The sequence below is a fragment of the Eublepharis macularius genome, chromosome 13 (assembly GCF_028583425.1).
Source record: "Eublepharis macularius isolate TG4126 chromosome 13, MPM_Emac_v1.0, whole genome shotgun sequence".
Taxonomy (NCBI): domain Eukaryota; kingdom Metazoa; phylum Chordata; class Lepidosauria; order Squamata; family Eublepharidae; genus Eublepharis; species Eublepharis macularius.
The window spans coordinates 60,032,744-60,047,343 of record NC_072802.1 but is presented as its reverse complement, the minus strand read 5'-3'; the positions used below and the strand labels follow the sequence as shown (position 1 = coordinate 60,047,343).

General features: G+C 41.4%; 1 protein-coding gene across 5 annotated transcripts in view; it reads right to left on the bottom strand.

Annotated features, from left to right (window-relative positions):
• TANGO2 (transport and golgi organization 2 homolog) overlaps positions 1-14,251 on the bottom strand; it is a 98,437-nt gene extending 84,186 nt beyond the window's left edge. For 4 of the 5 annotated variants that reach the window (XM_054996792.1, XM_054996798.1, XM_054996797.1 and 1 more), the window contains exon 1: positions 14,181-14,251. The gene's annotated coding sequence lies outside the window, so the exon portion shown is untranslated. The remainder of the gene's footprint in view (positions 1-14,180) is intronic. The other variant, XM_054996800.1, reaches the window with a different exon arrangement.
• Between the last annotated feature and the right edge of the window lie 349 nt (positions 14,252-14,600).

Sequence of the window (14,600 nt, the reverse complement as noted above, 5' to 3'; positions counted from 1 at the left end):
TGTAGCATAAGCTTTCGAGAACCGCAGCTCTCTTTGTCGGATGCATGGAGGGTATCACCATGTATCTGATGCCCAGCCTGCTAAGTTGCAGACAAAGGTGGTTGCAAGATTTCAAGCTCCAAATTGATTTGAAAGATTTCGAGCTCCAAAAGGTTCTGCAACTTTTTCTCCTCTAAGAAAAAGCAGTGATCTGTTTTCTTACATGCATCATGCAAAGAGTAATTCAGAAACATGGGCAGTGAGTGATGTGTGGTGGGAAATTTTCCAGTGCCTTATTTCCCTATGGAAAATTTTCCATCCCACGTATATGGATTTAGTTTGTTTTTCTCTAGTTTTCAGGGCTGTTGTGTACAAATCAACTATGTCAGATGGGCTAAATGTAACATGTGATGCATGGACAAACCTCAGGGCTTGTACAGGGCGTCTTTGCCTTCTTTTGTCAACATTTAATTTTTAAATGTATTTAAATCATTTGTTTAAATGAGTATTGGAAAATTTTCCAATTTTTTCTGGAAAACCCACATCACTTAGCATTGGACTGAAAGGATTAGCCCTGAGCTAATCTAGTCAATAGTTTCTACCGCCCATCCCCTCCAACTGGGACCACCATGTGCCAAAAGCAAGCAGTGTGTGTACACTGCAGAGGTAACATTCACAAAGCAATTTTTTTTCAAAAGCTCAAAATACTATTTCTACATAGGAACAACCATCTCAATCGTCACATAAAGCAGGCCGGCATTGTTATCCCCGCTCCCTTCATCACCACAATGGTAAAGAACAGGAGCTCACCAATAAACCCGTGACCAGAACAACATTCAAATGTGCCTCCCCAGCTCAGATTCTCTTAATGGTTGCAATACACTAACTGCCAGAAGGCACATTCTGGAGAACGCGAATCAGTTAACAGCCAGGCGATTACTTGGTGTTGCATAACCAAGTTGTTATGGAGCAGATGGCTCTGAATGACTCAAGAAAGAGAGTCAAACCACAAATTCCGCAGAAAAGCAAAGCAACCCTGCGACATCTTGACAACTGGACCCAGGGGAAGAATTCTCTCTCGAGCTCAAATACGAGGTAGGCAGTGAGCAAATTACATTCTCCAAGTCATCCCAGAAGAAACACACTTGCAGACAATAAAGATGCCTCAGTGTAGCCACCCATACAAACTCCCCCTGCCTTGCCCTCTTCAAGTTTTCACCTTGACCCAGATCTCCTCCCCTCAGGAATCCACCGGGTCCAGCAATTTTTCCCTGCCCTCTGCACAAAAAAGAGAGATGTGCCAGCTAAAGTTGATGTCTGATCCTTTGTAAACAAGCTTTGCTTTTCCGTTTCATGTGGGCAGCTGTATTGGTCCATTGTAGAAGAGCAAGTTTTGGGTCCAGGATCACCTTAAAGACCAACTAGATTTTCAAGGTATGAGCTTTTGAGAGTCAAAGCTCTCTTCAATTTGTTTTGCACCTTGGCACTCTGCTAATTGTTCTGAAACTTTGTGCCTTTGTTTTAATGCTCTCCAGCTTTACTATATTCCTTATTCTGCGTAGCTATGCTTTAAAAATCAATGCTTTCAAATGCATTTTTAATATCTTAATTTCCATTGAAATACAAGCATATAACTGAAATACACAACACGTGTACACATGAAGCTGCCTTATACTGAATCAGACCACTGGACTATCATGTCAGTAGTATTGCCTACAAAGATTGGCAGTGACTCTCCGGGGCCTCAGGCAAAGGCCTTTCACATCACCTACTACCCAATACATTTGAAACTGGAGATGAACCTAGACTCTTCTGCATACCCAGCAGATGCTCTGCTACTGAGCCATGCCCCTCCCTGACCCTTGCCATACAACTATCTTGCTCACGGCAATATATTTTCCCCTTTTGCCTGCAGAGCTGCCTGATTGCAGGCACTTTGAGAGAGCAGGTTGTAATTCTGCATGTAGCCATCTCGTTTTCTCAATAAGGTTCAATGTCAGCTTTGGCTCGAGGCAAAACTAGTGAAGTTCCTCAATTCACAGGGACCGCCCTGAGCAAGGTTTTGGTGTTTGTCATCTTCATCTTCACAACAACCCTGTGAGGAAGGTTAAACAGGTGGCAGGGCTGACAAAGAGTGGAGTGAGGATTTAGAACTGGGTCTCCCTCGTATAAGTCCTAACATTCAAGTCCTTGTGCCGCTCTGTCATTTAAAGCCCATTCATACGGACTCCTCTCTTTTCAACCTGTGGTCCACAACCAATCCTTTCCTGTAATGTGCAGCCACTGGGGGAGACACTCAGTTAATGAATGGCAGGTGCTGCACCCAAGAGGCCTCCTCCAACAGATGGCCCAAGCTGAAGATGCTGCTCCAGCATCCCCTGTGAAACACACTAGGACAAGCCCATCAGGGAAAAGGACCTCGAAAGAGCCTTATTGCTGTAAGAACTATTAGAATTCTATCTACGCAGGACATTTCCCTCCATTTCATACAAGTCACTACACATTTTACTGCTTGTCTTCGTTAAGAATTCATGCGGCTTTATGCAAACGTACATTTTTCATAAGACTAACATTGGAACTCTTGCACGGGTAGGAGAAGAAAAAAACTAGTATTTTCTGCACACCCAGAAATACAGAGTTTCAGCATAAACACTAATCTTGCACAGCAAACATTTCGATAATTGCAGTATTCAGAACATCACCTCAATGTGCTGCTAATAAAGGGGCTTCATTTCTCAAGGCGTCCCATCAGGTTGCCGTCTAATCAAATCCTCGCTTTAAAAAAAGAGAGACATGGAACAAGAACCAAGAGATCAAGATATTCTGACCTCTGCCACATGAAAGAGTATCTATATTTAAAAGAGCCTCCAAGACTTACATTCCAAAGAAAAAAGCCATCTGAAACACTTATTAGACAGGAGCACCATTTAAAGAGGGCATCATGCATCCTTCTCCCCCGGGAATATGTCAAAACATGCAATTATTTCTCTGTTTCTAACCAGTGCGCTGGTTCTTACGCATCCAATAGCTATTCCTCTAATGAATTGCTTTGACATATTATTAAGTATGGATGCCAAAGGCCCAGATCCCTTTGGAATAAAGGCCAAATGTCTTCGTTAACATTGCTATAGCTTGGAGGTATAAAAAAGAAACAGCTGCTTATAATATGCTACTTTTTTGCTATGTAATTCCTTTGCCCACCCCTCTTTACTGAAATACTGAGGTGGAACCCTAGACGCCAAGCAAAATATTCAAGGGCTTTTTAATCCTATGTAGTTCCCTGCCATCACATCAGGCACCGGGCTATCCTAGACTTTACAGGAAAGAGGGGGGAAAGAGTAGCAGCAGCAGCTCTGTGTTTCTTATAACATCTAAATTTGTTCACATGATTTACCTTCTTTTTTTTTTTAAGAATTTTTATTGGATGGGTTAACAAACATAAACATAGAAATCATTATCATTATCCACCCCATTGCATTTTCCCCATCCTTTCCCCCCACCCCTTTTCTGGTGACTCCCAGCAGTTTTCCATACCCAACTTAATCTAAAAAGTATATCATATAAATCCTTAAAGTCTATAATAATAATGTAATAATATAATATATATCTATACCTATCAAATCTCTTTATCTTAACTATCTACACTAACTATATTACTTATTTTAGTTAAAAATATAAAAATTACATAAGTAACAATAAGTACATATGCTAACTAACTAAAACAAAATTACATACCTACTCCCCTGTAAATATACTATACTAATCCAGTAACATATAGTATACGTGATTTACCTTCTAAACAGCTACAGGAGGACCAAATTCCATTCATCTGCTCGGCCCAAGGGGAGAAAAAAAACCCCTAAGCTTTGTATGAAAGTTAGAACTAGAATGACAATAGCTTGTCAAGCAATTTGAGAGTGCTACAAAAGTGGGTTCTTTCTGGATCCGTCCGTGTGTGCCCAGCACTGCCTCTTTCATCCCAGACGAGACTTGTCCTCTGTGGCCCCGTGTGCTTATTTTGCAAAAGTATATATGTCGAAGGGCAATAGGGCAACAGGAACTTGTACTAAGCCAAACATATATGCCAATCTATGCTCAGACAGCCATTACCTGCAATATCTTATTGACAACCTTTGTATCCTGCCTTTCTGCCCAATTAGGCAGCTACCAATTAAAACTGCGTATTAAAAATGCATCATAAAAGCAATTTTAAGAACCAGAATTAAAGGTACAAATATAAAACAAAACACAGCAAATTAAAACTTGAGACAGGAAGGCGAGATCATTCAGGGAACACCAGACAAAATGATAAGGTCTTTTCCCGCTAGTGGAAGACAATAACAACGACATTCGATTTATATACCGCCCTTCAGGACAACTTAATGCCCACTCAGAGCGGTTTACAAAGTATGCCATTATAATTCCCACAACAAAACACCCTGTGAGGTGGGTGGGGCTGAGAGAGCTCCAGAGAGCCATGACTAGCCCAAGGTCACCCAGCTGGCTTCAAGTGGAGGAGTGGGGAATCAAACCCGGCTCTCCCACACTCTTAACCACTACACCAAACTGGCTGTCAGATAGAATGATAGAAGAGGACAGATGAATATCCCTGCAGAGGGAGTTCCATAATTTTTGTGCCATAACTGAGAAGGTCCTATCACAGAGATGTAGGCGCCCCTTAAGGTATCCATTCCAGTTCTGCACTCCAATGAGCCTACATTTCAACACAACACATGGGGTACATGTAAAGCATTTAGGTATGGCACCAAGCAAGTACTGGTGGCTAAGCCACAAGCAGACACATCAGTCTGCTTATGCACATTTGCATACATGTGCATCCTCCTTCTGGGCAACTGGCTGGATTTTTTATTCCCCTCCAGCACAGGAACAATTTCAAAGTAGCCTCGTAGGGAAGGAACACCCTGATTATGACTTCCTTTACCGACTATAATTTGATTTGGAATGGCATCATTTAACCCACCTTTGAAAGCCAACTACAATTCCTTAAAGATTACGACAAACCTCTAAAGCCATTATTAATGACGCTCCCTCGGCAATGGGAGCTATGGAAAGACCAGAAGAGAATGAGATATAAATCAAAAAGTGATGGGTACATTAAGGCTGACATTTCCAATATTTTCCTTGTCTCACACTGCTGCCTCTCGTTATCACCCTTTGTTCCATATTTTATTTATTCTATGTGATTAACTTTATATGGATCTGTTAAAAACATGACAGCTTAACATTGTTATAATAATTGAAATCTATTCAGCTCCTTGATTTGCCAGTTTGTTCTTCAACAACAAATAAAAATAACGCACTCGCTTAGCCACTTATAAATGAGAGAGAGGACTGCTAGGTCGATGTGAAAAGCAAGAACAAAGCAACTTTGGATTTTTAAAGTAATCGCTTACGAAGTACAGTACAAAAAAGGTACACACACCACTGAATGTTAACTGACACGATCAAAGCTAAGCAATAAAATATTACCAATTTTTAGAAGGCATTGTGAATGTGCTGTTTAAAAAAATTTGAAGTACAAACAAGTCTTTTTGCTTTCATGTACAGGATGAAAACATCCACCAGGGAGGATTCACATGATTAAAAACAGTGTCCAGGGACAGCTTGGTGGCAAGAAGCTTTTTTAGTACAGATCCTTGATGCTTCCATTTTATCAGCCTTGTAATTGGCCATATTAATGTGGTAAACACAGTAAAGTGAATCAGTTATTGATATGGGTGGCAAGTTTGGCAGAATTCTGTTATTTCCCTGTTGGCAGCCTTGAAAGAAGGCCTGCTTAGTTTCAAGGTCAGTTTTTAAGAGCTGTTCTATACAAACTTTTCCCAGGTCTGCTGTACCTGAACTCTTTCAATATCGCTAACTTTATTAGTATCTACTGGGACAAATATTTAAAAACGCAGCTGCTTTCACAAACCAGATGTTGACAGCATTGAGTTGCTGTTGTGCAACAGCATCTGGCTTACGGTTGCCAGGCCTTCGGCGTGACATCATTCCCAGGCAAACCTGGAAGTGATGTCAGTCTTCTGTAGAAACCATTGGAAATTCTTTGATAAAACCGCAGCGTTTCCAGCTATTTTTAGAGAGGGTAGTCATCACATCTGAATTTTTCCAGGGAGTGATTTCAAAGTGGCACTGCTGACTTAATTTTTTTCTCCTGTTGGCCACTGAAGCGCTGGTGGGCATTGCCATGGAAGGCATATAGCAACCCTAATCTGGCTCCATTTAATCATAACAGAATTAATCAAATGGATCATTCTGCAGTCATTAAGTAAAATTCAAGTGCACATAAGTCCCATCTACAAAAGTTTTTCTGTTAACAAGAGAATTTTAGTCTTTTCTGGTTGATTAAAATGCAGTTCATTTTCCTGTTATTTGCAAAACAATTTAAGAGACTTCTTTTGCATGACACTTAAATGCTTTCATCAGACAGCAGTAAACACATTTAACAATGAAAGTGGGCTTGCAGATCAGCTATTAGCCCACAAAATATTTTACTAGCCCCCTCCCCCAATATGCTTTTGTTGCCTACAAGAAAAAGAAGGGCAAATATTCATAGTTTCCCCATTTCATCTCCTGGAGGTGATTTTTTACTTGAGAATGACAACCAAGCAGGTAAGGATTTCCAAAAAAACCCCTTAATCTCAACTATTCCATATCAGCTCTTCATCTCAGTTCTACAAATCACAAAAATGCCACCCTTACATGTTATCTATCAGCAGGGAGTTTTGCTCATTTTCAGTTTGCCACAGGAGATACTAACATCACTGCACTCTTACAACAGTTGTGTACAACTTTTGCGTTGTCCCTTAGAACAGAGTTTGCATATTGAGTACTGATTCATATGATGCTTCGGGCACGGTAAGATGCATACTGAATCAATCTGCATGGCATTACTAGCCGTCTGATTGCTTCGTCACATTCCCAAATCGCAGACATTTACTGTACGATTGCAAAACTTCAGAAAATAGATGAATGGAGCAATTACCCCCTAAATCTTTCCCTGTTTTTGCCACAGTCAAGCTTCAAACGGGAAATTTCAACCTTTCCGGCAAGGGTCTGGTTTCAACCCCAAGATGTCACAGGTGATTTTTACCATATATAACTGCTGGAATAAAACATTCTCCTCTCTCTCTCTCTCTCTCTCTCTCCTCCATTCCCCCCATCCTTTCACCTTTTAAAAAAGTAACCCAAAATGCCATTGGTTAGCCTCACTTGAGTGCGCTGCATGACCCAAATGACAATCTTTCTAACCTTGAAATTCTTTACATTTAGTGGGTCAAGCCAACCCACTAAAACAAACTTATAAGAAGCCATTAAGTTCCAACACGTAGCTCCTGGTGGCCAATTTGTGCTTATGAAGCACCACTGCATGCATGACACCCACTTGCACACGTGCATGCTCTAGGAAATTGTAGTCCTGGCTTCTTTTTCCTATATATGCCAAAAACAAACAACAAAAGGAATGAGGATTGATCCATAAACCATTCTCAGACACTACTGGAATGTCATTTAAGCTCTAGAATCTCACACACAAATTAAACAACTCTTCTGCCAGCAGCTTTGCATTTAGTATTCATTTTACAAATTCCCCCTTTGCATTCATCTCATGTGAAAAGTATTCCTTTTGCACAGTCACATTAATTACTCTCTAGCAACATTTGGCTATAACCCAGTAGCTTGTGAAGAGCTGAAATGGATATGAAGGATCCATGCTAGATTTACAACATGCTTTCATTTGAACCGCACAGGGATACGACAGTACCACATCGATGCTCACAAAAATAAAATGGCTTAACAATGGCTTCAGCTGTATTCACCAAAGAAGAGTACTAATGTGATCAGCCACATATGGAGCATTTGGGAACTGTTCTAGGGAAACAAGCCCCCTTTTAATGGCACTGCAGTTTCATGCAGTTTATAAGTGGACGGTCCTTCATGTGTGTATGGAGCTTGACGGTAACTGCTAGCAATCTTCTGAGAAGCGTTAAACCCAGTTAAAAACGCAGAGGGCAACACCTGGCCCAAGTAAGCCTGGCAGCAAGTGTGTTCTTATAAAGCATCTGCTGTTAAGTTTTACATTCAGAATGGGAGAAATCTATGGTGCTAGAAATCTTATATATTAAAGCTTGCAACACTGGATGACACAAACTGGGATCAAGAACGCTTTCAAAGACTACAGCAGCTGTCAAATCCAACAATTCAAAGCAAAAAGAGACAAATCAAGTAATATGCATGTGGGGGGTTTAAAATAAAACCAGAACAGTGGGAGCTGCATACAAGGGGTGGGCATGTAGGAGTAGGTCTCCTGTAAATTTGGTGCATTTTGCTTGAAAAATTCCACTCTCAGCCACCTAGAAATCCCCATTAGCAGCAGAAGAGCTATTTCCTCTTGGTGTTCCTTAGGAACAGCAAGGGAAAGACCCCTTCCGCGGTACCCGAAGCTTAACTAAGCACATTAGTAAGCCTTGCTTCGGCATTCCCAAATTGCTTCAGCAATGCTGAGGCTGATTCGGGAATGCCAAAACATCCCAAATCAGGCCCAATCCGGGTTAAAAACCCAGATCCGGAAACCGAAGTACACATCCCTAGTGGATACTATGGAGGACGGGAAATTGGAACTGTGCCAGCAAAAAGAAAAGTAGTAGCGGGCAAGATTCTGGCTACTGTCAACATCTATCGGTCTATTTTCCACTGCAAAATTGGCTAGCAATTAAAATTCAAAAGAAATACAAAGCAAAATCCATTACAAAATGTTGTGGTGTGGGGGGGAGAACTCAGTTGGGTCCAGGTATGCTGGCAGGGTGTCTGACTGTAGCCTCCCCTCTTTATAATTACTGGAGTAGTCACGACAACAATAGCTGCTGGTGGGTATGACTGCGGGTTGTATTAGCTCAAACATGAACTACTTTGGAACTAGTTGTGTAGGAATATTGCAGAGAAAGAGTTAGAATCCATTAAGCAAAAGTCAAACTGCAAGGAACACAAGACAATACAGACAGCTTAAGGAATGGATCTAATGTTTTTCTTCTGCTAAGAGAAAGCCTTCAGATCCAATCCAATTTTTTTTAAATCACTGGTCTTCAACTGGTGTATCAGACCCCACAATTGAGACATAGCTATTTATTTGGAAATGTATATGTCACCTTTTCAGAGAGCTGCTTGAGAAGGCAAAGAATTAAAATAATACAATAAAACTACGCATGTAGCAAAAAACATGGTGGCGCAATGCATCACTTCAGACTATGGTTGGGAGGGATACGTTTTTTATGCTTCTCCCATGTTAAAATCATATTCTGACTTCGCCTTTTGCCTGTTTAGCTAGTTTTGTTTAGTAGAACTTTAGATGTACCCCCTTGCCAGCCTGAAGTGGCTCAGTCCATTCAATCACCACAGCGCGCTGCCACCTCATTCAGCATTATGAGTCACATGACAAACTAAGCATCTGACGAAGAGAACTGATTCTCGAAAGCTTATGCTACAATAAAATTGGTTAGTCTTAAAGGTGCTACTGGACTCATTTTGATTTTTATGACAACTAAGGTAGGTCAAACCAGTGGCATCACTGCCATTTTGAATACTTTTAAAAATAAGGTGAAGGGGGGTGTAGAGAAGAGGAGGGCACAGGATTTGGGCCAGTCACTTTTTCAATCTCACCAACTTCACAGGGTTACCATTGTACAGATAAAATAGAGAGAGGAAAATGATGTTGTAAGTTGCTTTAGATCCTCCATTGGGAAGAAAAGCAAGGTTTAAGTAAAACAAAAAATGAGACAGACGGACACGTGTGGTTGTCAGTTTTTTAAAAAGACGGATTCCACTTGATAGGGTCAAAGGTGGCTCCTTAACGGAAAAGTTTGAAGTCTGTTGTTTTAAAGTGCTTTGATTCAACTATGCACCATTACCGTGACTTTTCTCATTGCAACATTAAAATGCCCAGATTTTTTTTTAAAACGTCTCCAGTGCTCTGCCAACAACAAAAAAACTAACCCAAGTTCTGTAAAAGACTGCCTACAGACGAGAATCAATATTACACAATGGAACAAAATGAACGGTTAACATTATGCAATAACTGCAACAGATGGCCAGATGTACAGTTAAGCAATATGACGGTCCAAAGATTTTTTTTAAAAAAGATGTCATAAAATCTAAAAACGAGTACATTGGTTTTATGCCAGTGTGTGTGTGTCTGTGTCTCTCTCTCCCTGTCTCTCTCCCAAAGAGGCTGCTATGGTGCTGCTTGCTTCTCAGTTCTTATGGCTAACTCAGTGTCGTGCGTGGTAAGAAATTCCAAATTGGTAGTAGCCAATAAACAGCAAGCGTTGGATCCAAAGGGCACCTTCCATTATCAGATGGGAAACTCCTGAAAGCTGTAAAGGTAAAACCTTGACCCACCCCCTAAAGCTATTGGTTAATTCCTTACTAGTTTCATTTCACTGCCTAATGAATAAGGAGATCCTTTAAGCAACCCTACAAAAGTGTAACAATTCACATGCGCTGTGGTTTATTTTGTTCTAAAATTCAGAAAACAAATCAAGCTTCTGATAATAATTGCTCACCAAGAGCACAAAAGCTTATTTTGTGATGGAGGTACACAACAGAAATATATGGGCACCGCTAAAATCCTTGCTTTGTAGTATCTTCAGCATAAAAAGGCAAGAAATAACTGAACAAGGGAAAGAAAATAATCTTGAATGCCCTCTGAGAAATCTCTTGCCACAGTTTTAGAAAGGTCCTTTGGAGCATCTGGCTAGGGCCCATTAAAATAAATAGGAATTTAGCACTGATCTTGGACATTTCCCCCTCCATTCCTACAGAGATTAAAAGGCGTTTCTGGTGACCTTGCGTCTTTGTAAAGTTAGGCAAGTTATTTCACCACCAGTAGAAACACAAGCCTCTTGAGAAAAAAAAATTAAGATCCATCAATTTCCTTTTGTTGGAGTGGTAGGTAGACAAATACTCCCCTTAGCTGGCATTTTTGGTGAAACATTTGAAGTTCTCAAAAGGTAAAATCCAGGTGTCAAGACAGGTATGAGCCTGATGGCTCACACAAGATACAAGTCCAACTTCAATTAGTTATGACTCATGAACACAGGAGCCTTATGACCTATGGAAACAGGAGTCTTGATAACAAATCCACGAAGAATCCCAGTTACTAATCTGTCTCTACAAAAACACCCCTTGCAGTTAACTGAAGAGTTCGATCTTCAGTCTTAGAGATCACAGAAGCCCCAAACTGAATCTGGTTCATGATGCTTTGAGCCAAGCAGTGCTGGATTATGGGGATCAACAAGTAACTTTTACCTTTAAACACCAACAAAAAAAACCTGTTACATTTCTGCCCACACCCTGTTGCCTTACAATAGCCTTGCCTTGTCAGATTTTCCATTTAAAGAACTTTTTGAAATCACTATTTTATACACATCTATTGTCAGGAGTCTAATTGTATTAGGTTTAGTCACTGCCAAAACTACAAATAACCTTGATTCCTGGAATCAAGGTTAAACCACCAATTTCTGCTGACTACAAGTTAGAGAGAATTGGCTTTGAATGTTCCTATGCCTTCCTGCTACAAAACAAAAATAATTCTGTCACAGCAAAAAAAGTGATTGGGGAGAACTGGCACTTTGTCAGACTTCATCTAAAACTCAGATTCCATATAGTGAAGGCAGTCATGAATGCATGTGTACCTTTTTAGAACATGATTTATTTAGAATTGACATTTAAGAGTGAAACTTTGGATAAGCTTTACCAGGAATACAAATAACTTGGGCTGCGATCAGCTGTCACTACACACTACAATTGGGCTTGGGCTCAAGCACGGCTAGTTGTCATGCTTGCACGTTCCTCTTGCTCCTTCTGTCTTCCTTTCTGGTTTAAACAGAATCCCAATCCAACGGGGTACCTGAAAGCAGGCTGCCTACAAACCAGAATTCTAAACTAGGATTAAACTGAGGTTTAAAATCCTGGTTTGTGGGCTGTAAATAAACTTCATATTTGACGAGGCACCTGCTTTTGGGCACTGTGGTGAACTGGGAGCTTAATCCAAAAGGGACATTTTGAATCAAGCTCCAAGCGCAAAAAGGAGGAGTGAGGTAGGAGGAGCCACTGGACCAGATGAGCAGAAAAACAAGCTGCAAGTTTAACTGTAGCTTGTTGTGATGTCTAAATACGGCCCTCATAAGTGAGAGTTACCACTACCAGTCCTTATTTCCATTGCCTTCCAGCTCAGCTGGTCACTAGAAAGTTTAGCTATTTTTTGCTTTAGGTGCAAAAGATCATTAAGGCCAGCTGTAGCGTTTCACTTGTGGTGAACATCCGCTGACAACGTATCAGTGATGACAGCCTTCTACAGAGCACACTGTGCTTAAAGTTGACTAAAAATATTCATTCTGTAACTTCTCATACTTGTCAAAGGTTACTTATATCTCGCAAGCTCAGAACCGATTTCAAAAGGCCTGGGAACAATCAAAGTCAGCCGATTCTCAGAGAACTAGCTACAGATTTATAACAGTCACGTTAGCCCCTATCACCTACTTAAATACATAAGACGACTATTAATTAGGTAACCCATGTTTAGATAAGCCTTAAGTGTCAAAATACTTCTGGGCTATCAATCTTTAAGCCAAGATGTATTGCCTCTCCCCTTAAGATTCTTCATACAATATATATTACTGTATCAATTAAGTTTGCAGTTCCTTAATTAAATCCATTTGATTTCCCTTCTATCACTTACAAAAATAGACGACTACATAATCAACTGACCCACTAACTCCAAAAATGTGAAGAATTCAAGGAGAGACATAATCTGAGCTGATATAAGGCTAGGCTGGAACTATTTTCTTCACCAACATACTAGTCCTTTTTGACTGAGGACAGAAACCTATCAAGTGGCCTTGGATAAGCCACTCCTCTCAGCTCCAGCTGTATCACGGGGAAAGAGCAAGATTCAGCTCCAGTAACACCTTAAAGACAAACTAGATATCCAGGGTATGACCTTTCGAGAGTCAAAGGCCCCTTTGTCAGATATGAGGAGTGGAAAAAGTAAGGAGCCTTTATAATCCAGGCAAAGGGTGGAAAGCATATTGCAAATCAAAGTGTTAGGAAACTAGCTATAATACGTGTTGTATTTAACTTGACAGAGCAGCGGTGCAAAGTGCAGAAAATTAGTATCTGTACTCAGAAAAATCAAATACCCCATTTTAATGGGGGGGGGATTGTGACACTGACTTTGTTCACTGCTATAGTTGGTCACTAATCTGTCCAGAAAAGCAGTATACAAAATAAGCTATTATTATTGTTATTATTGCCCTGAGCTCTTTAGATGAACTATAGGATCAAAGAGCAATATTCAGGTCCAGTAGCACTATAAAGACCAACTAGATTTCCAGGGATGAGTTTTCAAGAGCCAGAGCTCCCTTCATCGGACACATTTATAATTGAAAGTATGTAAGGCTACTTCCACATCTAAATGTATCTGACAAAGGGAGCTCTGAGCTCACACTCTAGAAATCTAGTTGGTCTTTTAAGGTGCTACTGGACCCAAATCTTGCTGCTCTTCTACAGACAAACACGTCTACCCACCTGAAGATACAGGATTAAATTGTTCAGATACATTTTCTTATTTATTGACATTATTTATAGCCCACCTTTCTCAATGAAACTCAAGGCGGATTACACAGTGTGAGTACAGTCAATTTCAAGGACATTTCGGTAAACAAGGCAGCAGGGTCTATAAATGCAAATTTGCCAAACTGTACCATTTCTTAAACGCATACAGGCATTTAACATGCCAGGGCGAAGCCTAGCCTAGGGGCCTCTGTTAGTTTTCTGCGAGAAGACGACTTTTCTCTCCATTCTCTTATATGCGAGATGGTGCAGGCAGACTAGAACCAGGAAAAACAGCACTTCGGGGGCAAAGAGAGCTCCAGCTCCCCTTACATTGTCAGGTTTTCTCCTTGCCGTGCTAGATTTCTACATGCAGGGACTCCGCGCCCCTGGACTGAAAAGCAGTCAACCCCGCAGCCTCCGTCACCCACTCGGTCGCCCGAAGCGATTCCCATTGGGACCGCCTCCGTGAAGCGCAAAGGCTGAGCCCAGTCGGCTCTTCCCCCACAGGCAGGCAAGCAGCTGCCTTCCTCCTCCGGCTCCCTCGCAGCCCTTCCCGTCCTCCAGCAACTCACCCAACAGGTCAAGCCGGAGCGCCAACCCCAACGCCGCTTCAGGAAACAGACAGCCACCTCGCAACAACAAGCCTTCCCATTCGCCCTTTCTGGCGGGCCCCGCCCCCGCCCTCTGAGAACGCGGCCAACCGCTCTTCCCGCCCCTGTCCCTTTTTGCCCAATCGTTGATTGGCTAGTTCCCTTGTCGTTTTGCCCTCTCCAAGCACAGCTGGCTCTTCTCTTTGGCGCCTCCCCCTACCGGCGAAAGAGAAACGTCCAGGCTGTTCCGTCTTCTGCGTTCTCTTCCCGCCTCCCCCACCACTTAGGCTCTGTAATCAGGTTCAGGTAGATTTGACAGCTCCAAGTTGGGAAATTCCTGGAGATTTTGAGAGTGGAACCTGGGGAGGGTTGGATTTAGGAGGGAAATGATCGCAGTAGGTA